Source organism: Petromyzon marinus, chromosome 74 (genome assembly GCF_048934315.1).
Source record: "Petromyzon marinus isolate PM22_M1 ecotype Great Lakes invasive population chromosome 74, UKy_Petmar_22M1.pri1.0, whole genome shotgun sequence".
NCBI lineage: Eukaryota > Metazoa > Chordata > Hyperoartia > Petromyzontiformes > Petromyzontidae > Petromyzon > Petromyzon marinus.
Genome location: NC_133740.1, coordinates 3,778,766 through 3,791,957, shown reverse-complemented (window position 1 = coordinate 3,791,957; position 13,192 = coordinate 3,778,766). Strand labels below are relative to the sequence as shown.

At 47.3% G+C, this 13,192-nt stretch overlaps 1 pseudogene; it reads left to right on the top strand.

Moving 5' to 3' along the window:
* The window catches only part of LOC116958202 (discoidin domain-containing receptor 2-like), an 83,955-nt pseudogene that overhangs the window by 49,950 nt on the left and 20,813 nt on the right, over nt 1-13,192 (top strand).

The following is a 13,192-nucleotide window of genomic DNA, read 5'->3' as shown; positions in this document are numbered from 1 at the left end:
GTAGAGAAGGGAGGGCATGACCGTGGCCGAGAAGACCTGAAGCTTCGTGTGGAGCAACAGACCAGGTAGCTTCCACACAGCGTTACGCAACTGATGAAAAGATATTGCCACTCGACTGATTCGGCGTGAGGCCTCTGCTGTCAAACCGGAGCCTATCATGAAGACACTGCCCAGGTATGGGAAACTCTCCACTCTCTCCACAACTGCCCCATCGCCAATTGGGAGTTGTGGAGGTGGAGTATCTGATGGTAAAAAAATACCCAGGCAGGAGCTTAGTTTTGGTGGGGCTGATGGGAAGGCCCCACCTCTTAGTGGCAAGCTCCAGATTCAGCAGCAGCACCTCCAACTCCTCCTCTGAGTGAGCAGCAATTACCAGATCATCGGCATACTTAACATGGTTGAGCAATAGGGAGCCATCTCTTGACCGCACCCGGGCATCGATCAGCCTCCCATTGTATCTGTACCATATGGCAATGCCTCTGGTACAGCTATTGAAGGCTTCACGAACTACGTGATCGAAAGGATGTTAAATAATGTGGGAGCCAGAGGACATGCCTGTCGCACCCCAGGGCATGGCTCCCACTCCCGGCCAAGTAGTTTTACCCAGGCCCGCTCACCATAATGAAGGTCCTTAATGATCGTGAACAGAGGGTCAGGGACTCCGAAAGCACGAACAACAACCCAGAGCCCAGGCCTACTGACGGTATCATAGGCCTTGACCAGGTCAATAAAGCAGAGATGTAGGTCTTGTTGGAATTCCCTACACCTTTGCTGTAGCAGACGGACAGAAAATATGGCATCTGTGCAGGACTGCCCTTTCCTGAAACCGCATTGGGGATCCGCAAGCCTCTCCTCAGCGTGCCTGGCAAGGCAATGTTGAATAATCCTTGCCAGGACCTTTCCCAGCACACTGAGGAGTGAGATGCCCCTGTAGTGGTTACCGTCTGGGTGGTCCCCTTCTTAAAGAGGGGTGGACCACCAGGACATCCTTCCAATCCTGCGGAACCCGTCTAGTGGTCCAGACTGTTATTATGATGTCATGTAGGGCAGTCTGTGCACAGACGCCACCCTGCCTCAGCAATTGGCTTGGGAGATCATCTCTGCCCGGTGCCTTTCCTGGTCTCAGACTCTGGATCGCCTTCAGTACTTCCTCATGCACACACACTCATGCACACATGCACACACACACGCACACATGCACACACTCACGCACAGAGGGATCTCCACCCACCAAAGACTCTTTGTCTTTGATGGTGATGGTAGTGGTGGTGATGGTGGTGATAATAGTGGTAAAGGTGGTGATGGTGGTGGTATTAGTGGTGATCGTGGTGATGATGGTGATGACAGTGGTGGTGATGATGGTGGCAATGGTGGTAAAGGTGGTGGTAATAGTGGTGATGGTGGTGGTAATGGTATTGATGGTAGTGGTGGTGTTGATGTTAGTGATAATGATGATGTAATGATGGTGGTTATAATGGCTATAATGATGGTGGTGGTGATGGTGGAGCGGTCGTGCAGCGGTTAGAGCGCTGCGCTACAAACCCGGCGACCCAAGTGTGATTCCCCCTGATGGCCAAAACCGGTTACGATTTTCTGAACCGGTCCGGGGCCTCCCCTAGGTCGATTCAGCCTAAAATTATTACCTTGTGCAATGTGTAGTAAACATCGCCGCTGGGGAAACAAAGGCGGCCGGGCGTGGTGCTGGCCACCCACCCTCTCGGGTGCTGTGCCAGCCTTCATAGGTCCTGCTACGCGCTAACAGCACTTTGCCAAACAGTCTGTTAAGGCTATACGGGGGATCTTTGTCTTTAATTATGGTGTTGGTGATGGTGTCTGTCACACCTCCTACAGGCGGTGGTGATGGTGGTGATGGTGGTGATAGTGGTGATGGTGTCTGTCAACTCCTCCTACAGGCGGTGGTGACGGTGGTGATGGTGGTGATTGTGGTGATGGTGTCTGTCACACCTCCTACAGGTGGTGGTGATGGTGGTGATGGTGTCTGTCACTCATACAGGTGGTGGTGATGGTGGTGATGGTGGCTACGCTGAGCCTGACCTCACGAAGGCTGCCCCGCGGCACGGCCGTGGTGCCGGTGACGGTGGGGATGGTGCCGGCGATGATGGGGGTGATGTGTTTCCCCGCTCTGGCGCCCGTGTGCCGGCGCTGGACAGCGTGCCACCGTATGCCGAGGCCGTCATCGTTTCCACCGGAGGTGGTAGATAGAGATGCACACACGCACACGCACGCATACACACATGCACACACGCATACACGCACACACGTATACACGCACACACGCATACACGCACACACGCACACACACGCACGCATACACGCACACACGCGCATACAGGCACACACACGCACACGCACACACACACGCACACACGCACACACACATGCAACAACAACAACAACCGCCATTCGCCACTAAGTGGCGGTGACGTCACCACGACGCTTGTGCCAGGCCATGTGCACCTTGAGGCCACGTGAAGTGTCGAACGCCAGCTGGCAGGAGGTCACGGGGCAGACCCAGGTGCCACGGGTCGACTGACTGAGATGACTGTCTTATGCACCGCCTGTGCCCCCTACTGTGCCAACCTGCTGTGCTTTAGCCACCCGGTGCTCCGCTCGTTGTTGTGAGCGTCGCTCCTCCGCCCTCCGTTGTTGTTGGAGGGCGACTGCCTCCAACTGCCCAATAGCATCCTTCACGAGCCTCCTCCACAGAGGCCGATCTTGACACCGCTGGTACCAGTCATCGGCAAAGTCCACTTAGCTCCACGTCCTCCTATACCACATCACTCCATCTCTTCTCTAGCCCGTGCCGCACCCGTTTAGCCCCCTCGAACCGGCTGAACAAAAGGTGTTTCGGCATGCGGTGGCTGGGCATGCAGGCTACATGACCCAGCCAACGCAGCCTTGCCTGCTGGAGGAGCTCACCGATGGGACCGTGCCCAGATCTTTCAAGGATGTGTGAGCTCCTCACACAATCCAGCCTGGTTAAACCCAGGATGGATCGTAGGCAGGCCAGCCTAAATGTTTCTAACCGGCGAAGATGTTCCATTAGGGGGGTCCACGTTTCGCAAGCGTAGAGAAGGGAGGGAATGACCGTGGCCGAGAAGACCTGAAGCTTAGTGCGGAGCAACAGACCAGGTAGCTTCCACACAGTGTTACGCAACCGATGAAAAGATATTGCCGCTGGACTGATTCGGAGTGAGACCTCTGTTGTTAAACTGGAGCCGGTCATAAGCACACTGCCCAGGTATGGGAAACTCTCCACTCTCTCCACAACTGCCCCATCCCTGATTGGGAGTTGTGGGGGTGGAGTGTCCGATGGTACAAAATACCCAGGCAGGTGCTTAGTCTTGATGGGGCTGATGGTAAGGCCCCATCTCTTAGTAGCACGCTCCAGTCTCGGCAGCAGCGTATCCAACTCCTCCTCTGAATGAGCAGCTATTACCAAATCATCGGCATACATAACGTGGTTGAGCAATAGGGAGCCATCCCTTGACCGCACCCGGGCATCGATCAGCCTCCCATTATATCTGTACCATATGGAGATTCCCCCGGTACAGCTATTGAAGGCTTCACGAACTACGTGGTCAAAATAGATGTTAAATAATGTGGGAGCCAAAGGACATCCCTGTCGCACCCCAAGATGTACAGGGAATGGCTCTGACTCCCGGCCACGTAGTTTTACCCGGGCCCGCTCACCATCATGAAGGTCCTTAATGATCGTGAGCAGAGGGTCAGGTACTCCAAAAGCACGAAGAACAACCCAGAGCCCAGGCCTACTGATGGTGTCATAGGCCTTGACCAGGTCAATAAAGCAGAGATGTAGGTCTTGCTGGAATTCCCTACACCTCTGCTGTAGCAGACGGATAGAAAATATGGCATCTGTGCAGGACCGCCCTTTCCTGAAACCGCATTGGGGCTCCGCAAGCCTCTCCTCAGAGTGCCTGGCGAGGCAATGTTGAATAATCCTTGCCAGGACCTTTCCCGGCACACTGAGGAGTGAGATCCCCCTGTAGTTGTTACAGTCTGTGCGGTCCCCCTTCTTAAAGAGGGGGACCACCAGGGCATCCTTCCAATCCTGCGGAACCCGTCCAGTGGTCCAGACTGTTGTTATGATGTCATTTAGGGCAGTCTGTGCACACGCACACACGCACGCACGCATACAAGCACACACGTATACACACACACACACACGCATGCACGCACACACGCATACACACACACGCACACATACACGCACGCACACACGCACGCATACATGCACACACGGACACATACACGCACACACACGCACACGCACGCACACACACACGCGCACACACACACACATGCACACGCACATGCGCACACACACACATGCACACGCACACACACACACATGCACACGCACACACACACACATGCACACGCACATGCGCACACACATGCACATGCATGTACGCACCCACGCTCGCTCGCTCACGAACCCACCCAACCCTTCACTGTATGTATTTTTAACTTCTTTTGCACCGTATGTAGCCAACTATGCTAACCGGAGCTGCGAGGGAAGGACAACAAACTAAACACTCACACATTCACTCACCTATCCACTCTCTCATACACTCAACTACCCACTCACCTACCCACTCACCTACCACTCTCTTACACAATTAACCACTCACACATTCACTCACCTATCCACTCTCTCATACACTCAACTACCCACTCACCCACTCACCTACCCACTCACCTATCCACTTTCTTACACAATTAACCACTCACACATTCATTCACCTATCCACTCTCTCACCCACTCACCTATCCACTCTCTCATACACTCAACCACTCACTCACCCACTCTCTCATACACTCAACTACCCACTCACCCACTCACCTTCCCACCATCTCACTCACCCACTCACGTATCCACCCTCTCATACATTCAACCACTCACTCATCCACTCACCTACGCACTCACCTGTCCACTCTCTCACACAATCAACCACTCACTCACCCACTCACCTATCCACTCTCTCATACACTCAACTACCCACTCACCCACTCACCTACCCACTCACCTATCCACTCTCTTACACAATTAACCACTGACACATTCACTCACTTATCCACTCTCTCACCCACTCACCAATCCACTCTATAATACACTCAGCCACTCACTCACCCACTCACCTATCCACTCTCTCATACACTCAACTACCCACTCACCTACGCACTCACCTATCCACTCTCTTACACAATTAACCACTCACTCACCCACTCACCTATCCACTCTCTCATACACTCAACCATCCACTCACCCACTCACCTATCCACTCATACACTCAACTACCCACTCACCCAGTCACCCACTCACCTTCCCACCATCTCACTCATCCACTCACGTATCCACCCTCTCATGGACGCAACCACCCGCTCATCCAGTCACATATCCACCATTTCACTGACCCACTCACCTATCCACCCTCTCACACACTCAACTACCCACTCACCTACCCACCATCTCACTCCACTCTCTCACACACTCAACTACCCACTCCCCCACTCACCTACCCACCATCTCACTCCACTCTCTCACACACTCAACTACCCACTCACCTACCCACCATCTCACTCCACTCTCTCACACACTCAACTACCCACTCACCCACTCACCTACCCACCATCTCACTCCACTCTCTCACACACTCAACTACCCACTCACCCACTCACCTACCCACCATCTCACTCCACTCTCTCACACACTCAACTACCCACTCACCCACTCACCTACCCACCATCTCACTCCACTCTCTCACACACTCAACTACCCACTCACCTACCCACCATCTCACTCCACTATCTCACACACTCAACCACCCAGTAACCCACTCACCTTCCCACAATCTCAGTCCACTCTCTCACACACTCAACTACTCACTCACCTACCCACCATCTCACTCCACTCTCTCACCCACCCACCCAGTAACCCACTCACCTTCCCACAATCTCACTCCACTCTCTCACACACTCAACTACTCACTCACCTACCCACCATCTCACTCCACTCTCTCACCCACCCACCCAGTAACCCACTCACCTTCCCACAATCTCACTCCACTCTCTCACACACTCAACTACTCACTCACCTACCCACCATCTCACTCCACTCTCTCACCCACCCACCCACTCACCCACCCACTCGCTAACTCCCCCGCCCCCCTCCCCACAGTGACCCTGTCTGGTGCAGGGTGGGACGGGGTCTACGCGGTCCCCGTAGGGGGCAGCTGCGGCTCCCCCACCGAGTTCCCGCGCCACTGCCTCAAGTTCCGTGAGAAGCTGGGAGAGGGGCAGTTTGGGGAGGTGAGTTGCTGTGGTAGTCGTGAGGGTAGTAGTAGTGGTGGTAGTCGTGGTAGTAGTAGTAGTGGTAGTCGTGAGGGTAGTAGTAGTGGTGGTAGTAGTGGTATTAGTAGTATTGGTAGTAGTATTGGTAGTAGTGGTAGTAGTGATAGTAGTAGTGGTGGTAGTGATGGTAGTAGTAGTAGTGGTAATAGTAGTAGTGGCAGAAGGGATGGTAGTAGTAGTGGTAGTGGTGGTAGTAGTAGTAGTAGTGATGGTAGTAGTAGTGGTAGTAGTAGTGGTAGTAGTGATGGTAGTAGTAGTGGTAGTAGTAGTAGTGGTAGTAGTAGTGGTAGTCGTGATGGTAGTAGTAGTGGTAGTCGTGGTATTAGTAGTAGCGGTGGTAGTAGTAGTGGTAGCAGTGGTATTAGTAGTATTGGTAGTAGTAGTAGTGGTAGTAGTAGTGATGGTAGTAGTAGTGGTAGTCGTGGTATTAGTAGTAGTGGTAGTAGTAGTGGTGGTAGTAGTGGTAGTGGTGATGGTAGTAGTGGTAGTAGTGGTAGTAGTAGTAGTGGTAGTAGTAGTGGTAGTAGTAGTGGTAGTCGTGGTATTAGTAGAATTGGTAGTAGTAGTAGTGGTAGTAGTAGTGGTAGTAGTAGTGGTAGTAGTAGTAGTGGTAGTAGTAGTAGTGGTATTAGTAGTGGTAGTAGTAGTGGTGGTAGTAGTGATGGTAGTAGTAGTGATGGTAGTAGTAGTGGTAGTCGTGGTATTAGTAGTAGTGGTGGTAGTAGTGATGGTAGTAGTAGTGGTAGTCGTAGTGGTAGTAGTAGTAGTGGTAGTAGTGGTATTAGTAGTATTGGTAGTAGTAGTAGTGGTAGTAGTTGTAGTGGTGGTAGTGATGGTAGTAGTAGTGGTAGTCGTGGTATTAGTAGTAGTGGTGGTAGTAGTAGTAGTGATGGTAGTAGTAGTGGTAGTCGTGGTAGTAGTGGTATTTAGTAGTCGTGGTCATAGTGGTAGTTGGTAGTCGTGCTAGTAGTGGTAGTTGGTAGAAGTTGAAGTAGTGGTTGTTGGTAGTGGTAGTAGTGGTAGTAGTGGCAGTAGTAGTGGTAGTAGTAGTCGTGGTAGTAGTGGTAGTTGGTCCTCGTGCTAGTAGTGGTAGTTGGTAGTGGTGGTAGTAGTGGTAGTTGTGGTAGTAGTTGAAGTAGTGGTAGTTGTGGTAGTAGTTGAAGTAGTGGTGGTAGTCGTTCTAGTAGTGGTAGTCGTGGTAGTAGTGATAGTAGTAGTGGTAGTAGTAGTGGTAGTAGTGGTGGTTAGTAGTTGAAGTAGTAGTCGTTGGTAGTAGTTGAAGTAGTAGTAGTTGTGGTAGTAGTTGAAGTAGTGGTAGTTGTGGTAGTAGTTGAAGTAGTGGTAGTTGTGGTAGTAGTTGAAGTAATAGTGGTTGTGGTAGTAGTTGAAGTCGTGGTAGTTGTGGTAGTAGTTGAAGTAGTAGTAGTTGTGGTAGTAGTTGAAGTAGTAGTAGTGGCAGTAGTTGATGTAGTGGTAGTTGTGGTAGTAGTTGAAGTAGTAGTAGTTGTAGTAGTTGAAGTAGTAGTAGTTGTGGTAGTAGTTGAAGTAGTGGTAGTTGTGGTAGTAGTTGAAGTAGTGGTAGTTGTGGTAGTAGTTGTAGTAGTGGTAGTTGTGGTAGTAGTTGAAGTAGTGGTAGTTGTGGTAGTAGTGGTAGTAGTGGTAGTTGTGGTAGTAGTTGAAGTAGTGGTAGTTGTGGTAGTAGTTGAAGTAGTGGTAGTTGTGGTAGTAGTTGTAGTAGTGGTAGTTGTGGTAGTAGTTGAAGTAGTGGTAGTTGTGGTAGTAGTTGAAGTAGTGGTAGTTGAAGTAGTAGTAGTAGTTGTGGTAGTAGTTGAAGTAGTAGTAGTAGTTGTGGTAGTAGTTGAAGTAGTGGTAGTTGTGGTAGTAGTTGAAGTAGTGGTAGTTGTGGTAGTAGTTGAAGTAGTGGTAGTTGTGGTAGTAGTTGAAGTAGTGGTAGTTGTGGTAGTAGTTGAAGTAGTGGTAGTTGAAGTAGTAGTAGTAGTTGTGGTAGTAGTTGAAGTAGTGGTAGTTGTGGTAGTAGTTGAAGTAGTGGTAGTTGTGGTAGTAGTTGAAGTAGTGGTAGTTGTGGTAGTAGTTGAAGTAGTGGTAGTTGTGGTAGTAGTTGAAGTAGTGGTAGTTGTGGTAGTAGTTGAAGTAGTGGTAGTTGTGGTAGTAGTTGAAGTAGTGGTAGTTGTGGTAGTAGTTGAAGTAGTGGTAGTTGTGGTAGTAGTTGAAGTAGTGGTAGTTGTGGTAGTAGTTGAAGTAGTGGTAGTTGTGGTAGTAGTTGAAGTAGTGGTAGTTGTGGTAGTAGTTGAAGTAGTGGTAGTTGTGGTAGTAGTGGTAGTAGTGGTAGTTGTGGTAGTAGTTGAAGTAGTGGTAGTTGTGGTAGTAGTGAAGTTGTGGTAGTTGTGGTAGTAGTTGAAGTTGTAGGTAGTTGTGGTAGTAGTTGAAGTAGTGGTAGTTGTGGTAGTAGTTGAAGTTGTGGTAGTGTGGTAGTAGTTGTGTAGTGGTAGTTTGGTAGTAGTTGAGTAAGTGGCAGTTGTGGTAGTAGTTGAGTAGTGGTAGTTGTGGTAGTAGTTGAAGTAGTGGTAGTTGTGGTAGTAGTTGAAGTAGTGGTAGTTGTGGTAGTAGTTGAAGTAGTGGTAGTTGTGGTAGTAGTTGAAGTAGTGGTAGTTGTGGTAGTAGTTGAAGTAGTGGTAGTTGTGGTAGTAGTTGAAGTAGTGGTAGTTGTGGTAGTAGTTGAAGTAGTGGTAGTTGTGGTAGTAGTTAAGTAGTGGTAGTTGTGGGTATAGTGGTAGTAGTGGTTGTAGTGTTGTGGTAGTAGTTGAAGTAGTGGTAGTTGTGGTAGTAGTTGAAGTAGTGGTAGTAGTGGTAGTAGTTGAAGTAGTGGTAGTTGTGGTAGTAGTTGAAGTAGTGGTAGTTGTGGTAGTAGTTGAAGTAGTGGTAGTTGTGGTAGTAGTTGAAGTAGTGGTAGTTGTGGTAGTAGTTGTAGTAGTGGTAGTTGTGGTAGTAGTTGTAGTAGTGGTAGTTGTGGTAGTAGTTGTAGTAGTGGTAGTTGTGGTAGTAGTTGAAGTAGTGGTAGTTGTGGTAGTAGTTGTAGGTAGTGGTAGTTGTGGTAGTAGTTGAAGTAGTGGTAGTTGTGGTAGTAGTTGTAGTAGTGGTAGTTGTGGTAGTAGTTGAGTAGTGGTAGTTGTGGTAGTAGTTGAAGTAGTGGTAGTTGTGGTAGTGAGTGTGTGGTAGTTGTGGTACTAGTTGAAGTAGTGGTAGTTGTGGTAGTAGTTGAAGTAGTAGTAGTTGTGGTAGTAGTTGAAGTAGTGGTGTTGTGGTAGTAGTTGAAGTTGTGGTAGTTGTGGTAGTAGTTGAAGTAGTGGTAGTTGTGGAGTAGCTAGTAGTTGTGGTAGTAGTTGTAGTAGTGGTAGTTGTGGTAGTAGTTGTAGTAGTGGTAGTTGTGGTAGTAGTTGAAGTAGTAGTAGTTGTGGTAGTAGTTGAAGTAGTGGTAGTTGTGGTACTAGTTGAAGTAGTGGTAGTTGTGGTAGTAGTTGAAGTAGTGGTAGTTGTGGTACTAGTTGAAGTAGTAGTAGTTGTGGTAGTAGTTGAAGTAGTAGTAGTTGTGGTAGTAGTTAAAGTAGTGGTAGTTGTGGTAGTAGTTGAAGTAGTGGTAGTTGTGGTAGTAGTTGAAGTAGTGGTAGTTGTGGTAGTAGTTGTAGTAGTAGTTGTGGTAGTAGTTGAAGTAGTGGTAGTTGTGGTAGTAGTTGAAGTAGTGGTAGTTGTGGTAGTAGTTGAAGTTGTGGTAGTTGTGGTAGTAGTTGAAGTAGTGGTAGTTGTGGTACTAGTTGAAGTAGTGGTAGTTGTGGTAGTAGTTGAAGTAGTGGTAGTTGTGGTAGTAGTTGAAGTAGTGGTAGTTGTGGTAGTAGTTGAAGTAGTGGTAGTTGTGGTAGTAGTTGTAGTAGTGGTAGTTGTGGTAGTAGTTGAAGTAGTGGTAGTTGTGGTAGTAGTTGAAGTAGTGGTAGTTGTGGTAGTAGTTGTAGTAGTAGTTGTGGTAGTAGTTGAAGTAGTGGTAGTTGTGGTAGTAGTTGAAGTAGTGGTAGTTGTGGTAGTAGTTGAAGTTGTGGTAGTTGTGGTAGTAGTTGAAGTAGTGGTAGTTGTGGTAGTAGTTGAAGTAGTGGTAGTTGTGGTAGTAGTGGTAGTAGTGGTAGTTGTGGTAGTAGTTGAAGTAGTGGTAGTTGTGGTAGTAGTTGAAGAAGTGGTAGTTGTGGTAGTAGTGGTAGTAGTGGTAGTTGTGGTAGTAGTTGAAGTAGTGGTAGTTGTGGTAGTAGTTGAAGTAGTGGTAGTTGTGGTAGTAGTTGAAGTAGTGGTAGTTGTGGTAGTAGTTGAAGTAGTGGTAGTTGTGGTAGTAGTTGAAGTAGTGGTAGTTGTGGTAGTAGTGGTAGTAGTGGTAGTTGTGGTAGTAGTTGAAGTAGTGGTAGTAGTGGTAGTAGTTGAAGTAGTGGTAGTTGTGGTAGTAGTTGAAGTTGTGGTAGTTGTGGTAGTAGTTGAAGTTGTGGTAGTTGTGGTAGTAGTTGAAGTTGTGGTAGTTAGTAGTAGTTGAAGTAGTGGTAGTTGTGGTAGTAGTTGAAGTAGTGGTAGTTGTGGTAGTAGTTGAAGTAGTAGTAGTTGTGGTAGTAGTTGAAGTAGTGGTAGTTGTGGTAGTAGTTGAAGTAGTGGTAGTTGTGGTAGTAGTTGAAGAAGTGGTAGTTGTGGTAGTAGTTGAAGTAGTGGTAGATGTGGTAGTAGTTGAAGTAGTGGTAGTTGTGGTAGTAGTTGAAGTAGTGGTAGTTGTGGTACTAGTTGAAGTAGTAGTAGTTGTGGTAGTAGTTGAAGTAGTGGTAGTTGTGGTACTAGTTGAAGTAGTAGTAGTTGTGGTAGTAGTTGAAGTAGTAGTAGTTGTGGTAGTAGTTAAAGTAGTGGTAGTTGTGGTAGTAGTTGAAGTAGTGGTAGTTGTGGTAGTAGTTGAAGTAGTGGTAGTTGTGGTAGTAGTTGAAGTAGTGGTAGTTGTGGTAGTAGTTGAAGTAGTAGTAGTTTTGGTAGTAGTTGAAGTAGTGGTAGTTGTGGTAGTAGTTGAAGTAGTAGTAGTTGTGGTAGTAGTTGAAGTAGTGGTAGTTGAAGTAGTAGTAGTTTTGGTAGTAGTTGAAGTAGTAGTAGTTGTGGTAGTAGTTGAAGTAGTGGTAGTTGTAGTAGTAGTTGAAGTAGTGGTAGTTGTGGTAGTAGTTGAAGTAGTGGTAGTTGTGGTAGTAGTTGAAGTAGTGGTAGTTGTGGTAGTAGTTGAAGTAGTAGTAGTTGTGGTAGTAGTTGAAGTAGTGGTAGTTGTGGTAGTAGTTGAAGTAGTGGTAGTTGTGGTAGTAGTTGAAGTAGTGGTAGTTGTGGTAGTAGTTGAAGTAGTGGTAGTTGAAGTAGTAGTAGTTTTGGTAGTAGTTGAAGTAGTAGTAGTTGTGGTAGTAGTTGAAGTAGTGGTAGTTGTAGTAGTAGTTGAAGTAGTAGTAGTTGTAGTAGTAGTTGAAGTAAAAGTAGTTGTAGTAGTAGTTGAAGTAATAGTAGTTGTGGTAGTAGTGGTAGTAGTGGTAGTTGTGGTAGTAGTTGAAGTAGTGGTAGTTGTGGTAGTAGTTGAAGTAGTAGTAGTTGTGGTAGTAGTTGAAGTAGTCGTAGTTGTGGTAGTAGTTGAAGTAGTGGTAGTTGTGGTAGTACGTACGTATGACCTAATTGGTTCCTGGAAGGTGGCCGCGAGGGGGAGCCGTTGTAAGTCCAATCATCATCTCCCATAGGCTCAATGTTGTACATTGGGGTTCCGGTCCAGGAAACCCCGTGAAATACCGTAACAATACCAAAATTTACCACGAAAATAAATGAAAATAACACGAACAAACACTTAATGTGACTTAACATAACTTTTTTTACAAACATGTATTACACAAAAACAAACACATTTGAAAATCCTTAAGTGCTTTTACGCGCATTTCCACCTCTCAGACGTCGCAGCGAAAGGCACAACGTTTCAAACTTCATAGAAAGTTAACAAAAAAGTGACGAGCGTCGCCTGAGAGATGCCGCTGTTATCGCTCTCGATGCCGCTGCAGACTGTCCGGCTGGACTCGACATGCGCATACGGCGGAAGAGCAAAGCAGCGCCACCAGGCGGCGACATGTCGCCTGTACACTACACTATACACTACACTATACACTACACTATACACTACACTATACACAACTATACACTACACTACTATACCCTACACTACTATACACTACACTGCTATACACTACACTGCTATACACTACACTATACACTATACTACTATATCCTACACTACTATACACTACACACAACACTTCTATACACTACACTACACTATACACCACACTATACACTACTACTATACCCTACACTACTATACACTACACTGCTATACACTACACTATACACTACACTACTATACCGTACACTACTATACACTACACACAACACTTCTATACACACACCACTACTATACCCTACACTACTATACACTACACTGCTATACACTACACTGCTATACACTACACTGCTATACACTACACTATACACTACACTATACACTACACTACTATACCCTACACACCTATACACACAACACTTCTATACACTACACTATACACTACACTATACACTACACTATACACTACACTATACACTACACTACTATACCCTACACTACTATACACTACACTGCTATACACTACACTGCTATACACTACACTATACACTACACTATACACTACACTATACA